Source organism: Berghia stephanieae, chromosome 1, assembly GCF_034508935.2.
Source record: "Berghia stephanieae isolate SIO BIC M18660-M18661 chromosome 1, UCSD_Bste_1.3, whole genome shotgun sequence".
NCBI classification, from domain to species: Eukaryota; Metazoa; Mollusca; class Gastropoda; order Nudibranchia; family Aeolidiidae; genus Berghia; species Berghia stephanieae.
The window spans coordinates 96,459,392-96,470,225 of record NC_088360.1 but is presented as its reverse complement, the minus strand read 5'-3'; the positions used below and the strand labels follow the sequence as shown (position 1 = coordinate 96,470,225).

Below are 10,834 nucleotides of genomic sequence, written 5' to 3'. Positions count from 1 at the left end.
CCAAATTTTAAAGGTTATTTTTTTTTCTATAATTTACATTGGAACTTGAGCTGTCAAGACAGGAACATGTGGTTTGCCATGTGCTTCTAGACCTTTGTTTACGTTTGGGGCACCTAATATTACTGCTCTATAGGTATTGGAATTTAGTGTACGATATATTATGTGATATAAGATATATCTATTAGGATTTTGAGTGCTCTAAAAACAGTTTTTGTTGTTGTTTTTTGTTTGTTTGTTTTTGTTTTTTTTTAAATTAATTGGCCAGAAACATGCCTTCCAAACATCGATCAATGACCCTCAGTTTGACAAAAATTCTTAACTCTTTGATTTCAATCACGTCCCAAGTTTTAGAGTTTTTGAAAAGATGAAGGTCTTATTCATCGATTGATAATAAGGAATGAGATTAGCGGAAGAGTAGCGTCCCTTGATTGGACGTCACCCATAGTCTGTGACGTCACCGGCGGAAAAGTTATTAGAGAGAGAACGTCAGGAGGACGAGAGACGAATGCGCACAACCAACATGACGTTCTCTCTCTAATAACTTTTCCGCCGGTGACGTCACAGACTATGGGTGACGTCCAATCAAGGGACGCTACTCTTCCGCTAATCTCATTCCCTATAGAAGGACGAGACTTCTGGTCAAACGTTTTTATAAGTGTTTTTTTTTTTTTCTTTTCAGAGTATGACAGTATTGGGAAATGAATTTTAAAACACACACACACACAATCAACACACACACACACACACACACAATCAACACACACACACACATAAAAAAAAAGAAAGGTAAGTCGATGAAAAAATTTGCAATTTTCTCTTGACAGCTGACATTCAGATTTTACTTTTCATGTAATAAAAATGACAAGATGGTAGATTATTATGTTATAATACTTAATGACATAATAATGATATATATTTGGAATTATCTAAAGTTTGAGACAAGAAATTCTGATTCAATTAATAATTTTAAGAATGACATTGAAAAAGAGCTTATCGCATAACATTTGATTTTGATGAATAATGTAAAATGACATTGGATTATTGTCTTTTGTATAACAATTATTTAAAACTCGCGAATGTAGCCTACAACTTGAACTTGCCGAATGCATGTAAAAAGAGTAAATTATACTACGAATATTGAATATGACACTTATTTATGTACAAGATATTTAATTCTCAATATTGTCAATTAATTGCCAGTGTATACTATTTATATAATTGATAAATTGTATCTATGCATAAAAGTTACATAGAGCACTTACAGGTTTTTAGAACCCTTTAGCTCTTAAACGATACCGTACGATTCGATACGATGGTAGATCATTATAGAGCAGTAAAGTTAGGTGCCCCAAACGTAAACAATAACAAGTTGCTAGTGATTTCCGTTAGGGACCGGAATAATTTACGCACAATATAGGTCTCCCAATTTTGTAGTTTGAGTTGTAGGCAATACACTTTCAGTATTGAAAATATGTTTACATAAAATCTAACAGTTGCAGAAATAATAATATAAGGCTAAATTATTATGAAAATCAGGCTCCGAATAATTCTCGTTTTGTTCACACCAGCGCAATAATTTGCTCTGGTCTAACAATAGATAGACTGTAACTTTTGATAAATTTTAGAAAATTTTACCTTTTGTTCCATAAAATATCCATATCTAGACATTATTTGATGCATGATCGAGTATTTATGAATATGTGTTTCTTTTGCCACCTAACAGCCAAATTTTAAAGGTTATTTTTTTCTATTATTTACATTGGAACGTGAGCTGTCAAGACAGGAACATGTGGTTTGCCACGTGCTTCTCGACCTTTGTTTACGTTTGGGGCACCTAACTTTACTGCTCTATATTATTATTATTGCCTATCATCTTGTTATAAAATAAATATGCATTATGCAGGAAACAGTAATGGTACGGCCCTCGAGGCCTTTCGCTTTTCGGATTCGTGTAAAAGTTTAACTTTCTTCATAAGCCAGAAAAGCAGATACAAAATAATATTTTTGTCCGATTGGAACTTGAATCTGACCTTTCGGGGGTCACACAGTGTCACTGATTTTACGACATTAAAATGTAAAGATATGTTCAACTACAATCGGACTAATGATATTACAAAAGGTCCCCACAAAAGTATAGCTTTAAATTATTAAACAAGTCTGCTGATTAAATTAAATTATAATTTTATTTTTTTAAAATAAAGAAAATGTCAAAATAAAAATGAAAGTTTTGACAACCAAAAAGTACCTATTCAGTAACATATAAAGACAATACAATACAACAAATCTTGTCTTGTTGTCGCCTCGAGTTTGGCTCTCTGTAATCTTGACACAGCGTTGTTCTGATTTTTCATGAATATGTGTAACGTGGTCACTATTTCACTCTGTCCGGATCACGACCCAACAAATATTGAGAATAACCGTGCTTCTCAAATTTGTTTTATGTTTAGCTCAATCCTTTTGGATCTGGATAGAGACTTGACCGACTCAATTGTTAACGGGCACCTTTTTATTATCACACTCTTTTATTGAGATGTGATATTACGACATATGTCGCTTTTTTATTCGTCACCGGCCGACCAGCTTTTGATATTTTACAACACAGTGTTTGGTCTCCTGTGTTATATTTGTTTTATTCTGTACCGGCTTGTATAACACAGTTTCGGCCTTCTCTGTGTTATACTTTTATTGGGACATATAGTAACAGATTTGCATTCTCTGTACTATGATTTGGTCACCCATTCACGGACGTACACAGTACAGTAGCCTTCACTATGCCTTGCTATCTTCCGGCCCCGAACGTACTTCACGCATTCTACCTTGCATTGTGTGAAGGATAGCAAGTGACGTTTGGCGGCCTGCCATGGGTTTGTATAACCATGGTCAGGGACGGCTGGTAATAATGGGCAGGGTGGGCAAATACCAGCCTGTTTTTTCAAGTTATATGCTGTATTACCAGGTCTGAAATAATCAAATTTAAATTAGATAATTTCAAAAGTTACTACTTAAACTTTATACTTCGTACTGAAATCAATTTGTGTGTATTTTTGATAGATTGCGAATCACCATGCATCCCTTAATGCATAAACCAGGATACGCTCCTGTTCTTTTTTTATCACCCCCCCCCCCCCCCCCCAACCACTCCACTCCGCCCACATCGTCATCTCATCGTCTCGTCGCCTGACGGTGAACTAACTCCGATTTTTGCTGCCTGGCCTCTCTAGTACTAGGTCGGGCTAATTCAAATGAGCCCATATTATTAACCAGTGAAAACTAAATAGAGATTTTGGCAAACGAACTTTTTCTTATTTATTGCCTTACTTGTGCTGGTACCATTGATGTAATGACTTTGGGAATGTTCCAGTATTGAATTAAATTTATTAATTTACTAATTTTACATCAATTTAGTATTGATTTGTGTTGTTTTTATATATTTGTTTATCCATTTAAACTTTTCTTTTTTTTCTCGTTTTCTTTAGTGCTTCTCAAAACTCATTTATTTAAATTGTTTTCTTATTTGTTTTTTGTTGTTGTTGTTTGTTGTTTTTTTTTTTTGTTTTTTAACAAATTAATTTGTTAGTTCTTTTTTTTTTTTAATTCTTAAAGTAATTACCCCTGTATTTTTATTGCCAGACAAAATAATTTTGCAAAACAATGTAATTTTCTATTGTATTCCGTATAATAAAACAAAACACTTTTATTCAAAAGTCACGACTAAATAAATATATAAAATACAACCACCATTTTGGTTTGCTCAACATTTGAATTAGTATACGAGAAATACTCTTCTGAGAAAAGGAGAGAGTTGAATTCTAACTGACTTATAGAGGAAATACGGAAGGGTGGGCAGATTCCGTACTTGCCCGTCCTGAAGCTAATACATACATAAGATAGTTCGCGATGAAGAGGCGGGAAGCTCGGGGTTGGTTGGGTAAGGAGTAAAGATAACACGGTCGTTATTGTTATAGTCTAACGAATGCATGAGGAGAAATTCGTAACATTATTTTGTCTTAATTGTATTGTATGAAGTATTGGCGAAAGCCTAAGATTAAATAAACGTTGTTTTTGTTTGTCTTATTTTGACTATGGAACTGATACTGATACGAGTACTTGTCATAGCAGAGCTGCCTACTTGAAATAGGAAAATAAAAATCGTAGTTTTCAGGGCTAATAAAATCGTAGATATTTTAACTACCCTTTTAAAAAATGACCGGAATTTCGACTGTTTTGATAGATATCAATTTTTTTTAAACGAGAAAAAATGATTGGAAACGTAATAATGATGGTGATGGTGGTAGTGATAGTGGTAGCGGTGGTGGTAGTAGTAATGATGGTGGTGGTAGTAATGATGATGGTAATATTATTATTGTTATTATTATTATTATTATTATTATTATTATTATATTATTATTATTATTATATTATTATTATTATTATTATTATTATTATTATTATTATTATTATTATTATTATTATTATTATTATTATTATTATTATCATCATCATCATCATCATCATTATTATTATTATTATTATTATTATTATTATTATTATTATTATTATTATTATTATTATTATTATTATTATTATTGTACGTATTGGTGGTATTACTATTGTTGTATTTTTGTGTGGTTATTAATGGTATCAGTTTATTGTTTGGTTCCATTTACCATTTTTTTCCCACTTTCATGTGGTCATCAAATTGTATGATTTATTGTCGAAAGCCTAAGATTGAATAAACTTTGTAATATCGTATGGTAACCATCATTGTCGACGACATCGTCGTTGTCATCATAATCATCATTATCATCATCATCATCATCATCATCATCATCATCATCATCATCATCATCATCATCATCATCATCATCATCATCATCATTTCTTCATCATTAACAACAACAACAATATTAACAACAAGTACTACAATAGCAATAAAAACAATATCAACATCATCATAACATTTCCGTCATCGTCTCCACAACTATCATTCTAACCAACAGCACCACCAAAACCACTACCATAATTACATCCTCCTCCACCCACCACCACCCGCTACCACTATTCCAACCACTACCACCACCGGCACAATCACTCTAATCATCAAGACAGCAGTGAAATGCAATTTGAGCTCTGAATGAAACTCGAGTCATATCGCTGTTGTTGCTTCTCGATTAAAACTTTAAGGTTACTACATACTACTGAAAACCAATAATGTAACAGAAATATTAATCTCGCCGTTGAGGGATTAAAGCAAATCTTTAATTTTTTCGAGTGAACGAAATTTACTTGTATTGTCAAGGTGTTGTCGCATTATGTCTCGTCGCTTTATTTTTTAGTGGTATTCTCTTTCGTGATTCAGTTTTGATTACGTTTGGAATAATTAAAATCTACTTGTATTGTCATTTCATTGTGAATGTGATTATTTGTGGTTGAAATATTATTTTTTAAAGGTGAAAAAAATAATAATTAAAAAAAAATTAATTAAAAATAAATAAATAAATAAAATAAAATAAAAAATAATATATATATATATATATATATATATATATATATATATATATATATATATATATATATATATATATATATATATATATATTTATGACCGAATCATCTTTGCCCCACCACTGTAAATAGGCTAGAACCGCCACTGACCATGGTGAGTAGTATTCGTATGACGACTGAGAGGCGTTGTCAACACAAGATAGCATAGCAACAGGTTGGAAAAATAACAACTCATGGTTGCCTAAAAATATAATATCCCATTGAGACTTAAGCTCGTTCTACAGTAACGTGACACAGCGGTCAAACAAGGTGATAGTCAATTCATTTATTAAATTTATCTCTCATAATATCAAGAATTTGATAACTCGCAAATAACCAAAAAACGTAAACAGGATTTAAATATATCACATGCACATTAAAAAAAAATTACATTCATACTGCATTTCAAAGAGTTATTGCCCTTTATTTACGTTGTCCTTTCTTTAAAAAAGCGCACACAAAGAACAACATTAGTTCCGAATTGCACGTAAATCCGATCATGGTTAACGGAGTTATCGCCCATTGACTTTTGTTACTAAAAATAGAACTCAAATGGTAATAGGAAATCTATAACACTCTAAGAACAAAACAACTTTGGCAATATGTTTTTAGCTTGTATACAAAAAATCTTAGCTTTATGTCAAAAATCAATTGAGTTATTGCCCTTTGTTCACATTGAATAAAAAACCCCACAAGTGTGTATTTGTGAAACATAAAGACAAAAATATAAACTATTGAATAAGTTAAACTTATTTGTAGATTACAACAAAAATAGAAGATATTCAATTATTAATCGCCCATTACAGCTTGTTACTGAAACTAATACTCGTCGCCATTCTTCCCAGTCTTGTACAAGTCTGATGCATTTTTCACATGTAATCCCAGTCCAGCCTTTGATATAGTCTAGCCATGATCTTGGAGGGAGGTCTCTTGGTCTCTTGTCTTCTACTTTCCTTCCTCGATGGTTATACAGATGGTGTTATACCGTATAGTGTGCCCAAAGTATTTCCATTTCCTCGTCTTTATTGATATACAGAATTCCGGGCATAGGTTTAAAATATTTTAGACTACCTCATTTGTCTTATTTTGCTTCCAGATTTTTCTACTAATGCGTCGAAAACTCCACATTTCAATTTCAGGTATTAGCCTGTCCAGGTTTTTATTTAACATCCATATTTTTAGCCGGGCACGAGTGCAAAATGTACATAACATTTCAGTATTCTGATCCTTGTTGACAGAAGTAAGGATGGTTGTTAGTTCTAAAAGACGTTTTCTTGTTATTTCTATTCTGGTATGACCTCGAGATTTGTATGATAAACCTACTCTATCTAGTATATTTCCATTAATTTGTATAACAGCCGTTAGGTCTCGTTTTCTCGTCATGACCATAGGCTAAGATTTCAAATCTTGACCAAAAAACAAACTGAAAATCTCAATTAGTATATTGACATTTACAAAGCAGGCTGCAATTCAAAGTTGCCTTTGTGCATTTGCATCGTAAATGGGAACATTTTTGTTTACATGAACATTTTATGTCCATATGGAAGACATCTTTGGCCTCAGGCAATGTGGTCCAAACAAGAATCAATCTATCATTACTTTCCGTCCATCGATCCGTAATCGTTTGGATTTTCAGTAGGCATCAATGCCTTATTGGCTGTGGCTCAAATGCTTGCCTGAAATACACTCCTTTTTAGATGTTGATGTAGAGCATCACTTTTTGGAGGGATTCTGTCAACGTTTCTCGTTTTGTGGCTGAAAATATTCATCCTGAGGATACCAATGTCGTGATCATTGGTATCACCTTTGTAAAGTCGGCATACAAAATTTACCACGGCCTCATAGAGACTTGGGGGTATGTGAACAGGAGCATTCGCAATCTTTGAAAATTCATGAGTAACAGGAGACAGTGGAGCTTTAGTAAGAATATTCGAACATGAACGCTTCCTTTTAAATTTGAAATCAGATGTACTGTCACAGCCTGTCAATGCATGGAAGAATGCAAGGGACTTGCAAGTCTCTTGGCCAAGACTTGCGGCAATGCTGTTCAGATTTATTACTTTCCTTGATTTTCCTGAATAAAAATAAATCCAAATATCAGCTGATGGATTTGCTGCGATTATAGGATGATGATGATTGGCCAAAATGATGACTAAAACATCGGTGTCTCCGGTCTGTATAAGGCCGAGTGATTTTGTTTGAAGGGCGTGTAATATATGGACCAATATGCTTCTTCGTGATTGCATTGCTCCACCGGAATCCCATTATCTAAATGCTTTACAAAATCATCCTCTGTGATGTATAGTTCTTTCCCTTCTTTGACATTCTCCATCGCAAGCCTGCTGGACAGATAATTGAAGAGCTCTTTTTTGTTGTCCACATTCATCAAAAACTGATGCCAGTCTCCAAGAACATTGGCTAAACTTGTCACACGTTGCCAACTGAAATAACCGCGTTTTTCTTGAGTGATTTCTTTTATGGACATTGGAAAATAACGATCCTAAACAGCATCTACTCTTGATGCCTGATCCAATACATGTAAAATTCGTGGGAAATGACTTTTTCAAAATATTTTTCAAATGTTTCTCCTTTGGTGGTTTTTCATGACAATGTATGAATTAGATATCCACCGTCCAATACGATAAAGTCGTAAATTGTTGGATATATTGCCTCATCATCAAACGCTGTTGTAGAATCTATCAGACACCTCAAGAAATCCAACTTGGTACATTCATGTAGCATTCCTCCGGATGATAAAGCGGTGGAAAGCTTGGTGATTCATATTTAAAAAAAAAAATCTTTTAGATCTCCACCCCGGCTGTCCAAAATTAGAAATGCTTTCCCAAAAAGCTCTGCGTGTTGCTTGAAATGTTCTAATTTCAGTTTCACTGTTGTTTTTTTTCTTGACCTTTGTTTCCTTGTAAAATTGTAGATTGTTTTTCTTGATTGGTGCTGATAATGCTGTGCCCCTCGAGTCTAGAGCACATTTTTTTGGTAAGTATTGAATTGTATCTGCCCCAGCGATTCAATGAGATATACTGATTTTGCTGACTGAAGGGATTCACACACTTTATTGTCTAGAGATACAAGTTCGTTCAGCTGCTCTTCAAATTGATTACCATTCATAAGGAGAGCATCGATCAAATCCCTTACATGACGAAGGAATCTTCGCTGAGACGTACCACCCTCTTCGTGATGTGGCAATGAATTCCTTCAAACTCTTCAACAGCTCTACAAATTTCTGGGCCAGCCACCATCCATCCTTTCCAACAATTGTGACCCTACGCCTCGAAGCGGTATTAAGTCGGGATTTGGAAAACGAAGAAAACGGAAATGGTCAAAATGATCAAATTTCAGTTTTTGGTTGTTTCATAAACTACAATCATGTTTCTACATGAAAACATAATAATTCAACATAAGTATTGACGATAAGTTATATATATATATATATATATATATATATATATATATATATATATATATATATATATATATATATATTTTATATATATTTAAAGTTTTAAAAAAGCAACGATAAGTGAAACATTCAAAACAAGAGTTGACTTTCTCTCAGAGAGCCACCATTTCCAAGGCTTAGTAATATTAAGTCTTTACTCCACCAATAAGATGCAAGATACCAAAGCAAAGGGCTGTCCTTATCTATCTCAGAGTAAGCATGACTGTTTCCACAATTTCATGGTTCAACCAATAATGAACTTTAAAAACTGTAAACAAGTCTAGGTTGTTCCTTGACAACTTTACAAATAAATGATTCTGATTGGTCAACGCTCATCACATGCGCCTGTTGACCATTAAAATGCCCGGGCGGTGTGTCTTGACGTCAGCATGCGGTGTTACATATGTGTGTGTTTGTGCATTTCAATACACACCAAGTGCTATTATTTATTTGTCTAACTGAATTGGTTAATGATCGAGGTGAGGGTCCTTTGTCCCTCTTTCTTTATTCATGATTACCTAATCTTACATTTACAGAGATTGTTGTAGGATAAACATTTCATATTAAGCAGAATAGTACACAGAGCATGAAAAAAGTTAAATGTATGGATAGACAAAGAGAAAGAGAGGCAGACCTATTAATGGATAAATATATAGGTATATATATATATATATATATATATATATATATATATATATATATATATATATATATGTATATATATATATATATATATATATATATATATATATATATATATATATGTATATATATATATATATATATATATATATATATATATATATATATATATATATATATATATATATATATATAGATAATAATAGATAGGTAGATAGATAGATAGATAGTTAGATAGATGAAAAGGAGAGAGAGACAAACAGAGAGAGAGAGAGAGAGAGAGAGAGAGAGAGAGAGAGAGAGAGAGAGAGAGAGAGAGAATGTTCGTTTTGTCGTGCTTTCTCTGTGATTTGAAAGAAGGCGAGGGGGGGGGGGGAGCTCTTTTTAGACAATCAACAATGTGGGTGAAGAACTTGAAGAACTTGAGAGCTTCAATAACATGTTTTCATGTAAGTCATTACACAACAAGCCCCACCCCCTACTCCTGAAGCTGTCATCTGTCTCAAAATGGAACAATGCAATGTAAAATTTGACCAGCCCATTTCTTTAATTGCAATCTCATTGGTCAATATGTTTCCAGTTGATTGACTATGACTTACTTTCTCTCTACCCTCCCCCTCTCGCTCCTCTTTTTCTTTATCTCTCTCTCTCTCTCTCTCTCTCTCTCTCTCTCTCTCTCGCTCTCTCTCCTCTCCTCTCTTGCTCGCTCTCTCACGTGTGTGTGTGTGTGTCTTTGTGTGTGTGTGTGTATTTTATTCTCTCATTCTTTCTCTTCCTCTCCCATCCTCTTTCTTGATATTTCCTTCCCTGCCCAACCATCTTCACATAGTTTCAAAACTGTACTTTGAAATTATAAATCCTTCTTGAACTTTTGGCATTTTGAAACCGTATCTCCTCTGATAAATAAGACAAAAATGTCACATTAAAATTCTTATTTCATTGATTATTTATTTAAATACAAAAATATCTTCAAAAAGTGAGCAATGTCATAAAATTGTCGGCTTTAAAATTTTTTTTTTTTTGGGGTGTTTTATTTATGTTAAGGACATCTTACATAATAATGATTAACTGCAAAGGTAATACTTGGATTATTTCAAAAATGTGTATCTACATTATCAACAGTATATTCTTAGTTCATGCCAGATTCAGTGATGCCAAAACTCCGGTTTCACCGGAAAAACAATCCGGTCT

The 10,834-nt window shown here is 33.3% G+C and overlaps 1 protein-coding gene across 1 annotated transcript in view; it reads left to right on the top strand.

Moving 5' to 3' along the window:
• Nucleotides 1-748: 748 nt before the first annotated feature.
• Nucleotides 749-10,834, top strand: part of LOC144964880 (uncharacterized) — a 28,465-nt gene continuing 18,379 nt past the window's right edge. The window contains exon 1 of the mRNA XM_078899615.1: nt 749-786. The gene's annotated coding sequence lies outside the window, so the exon portion shown is untranslated. The remainder of the gene's footprint in view (nt 787-10,834) is intronic.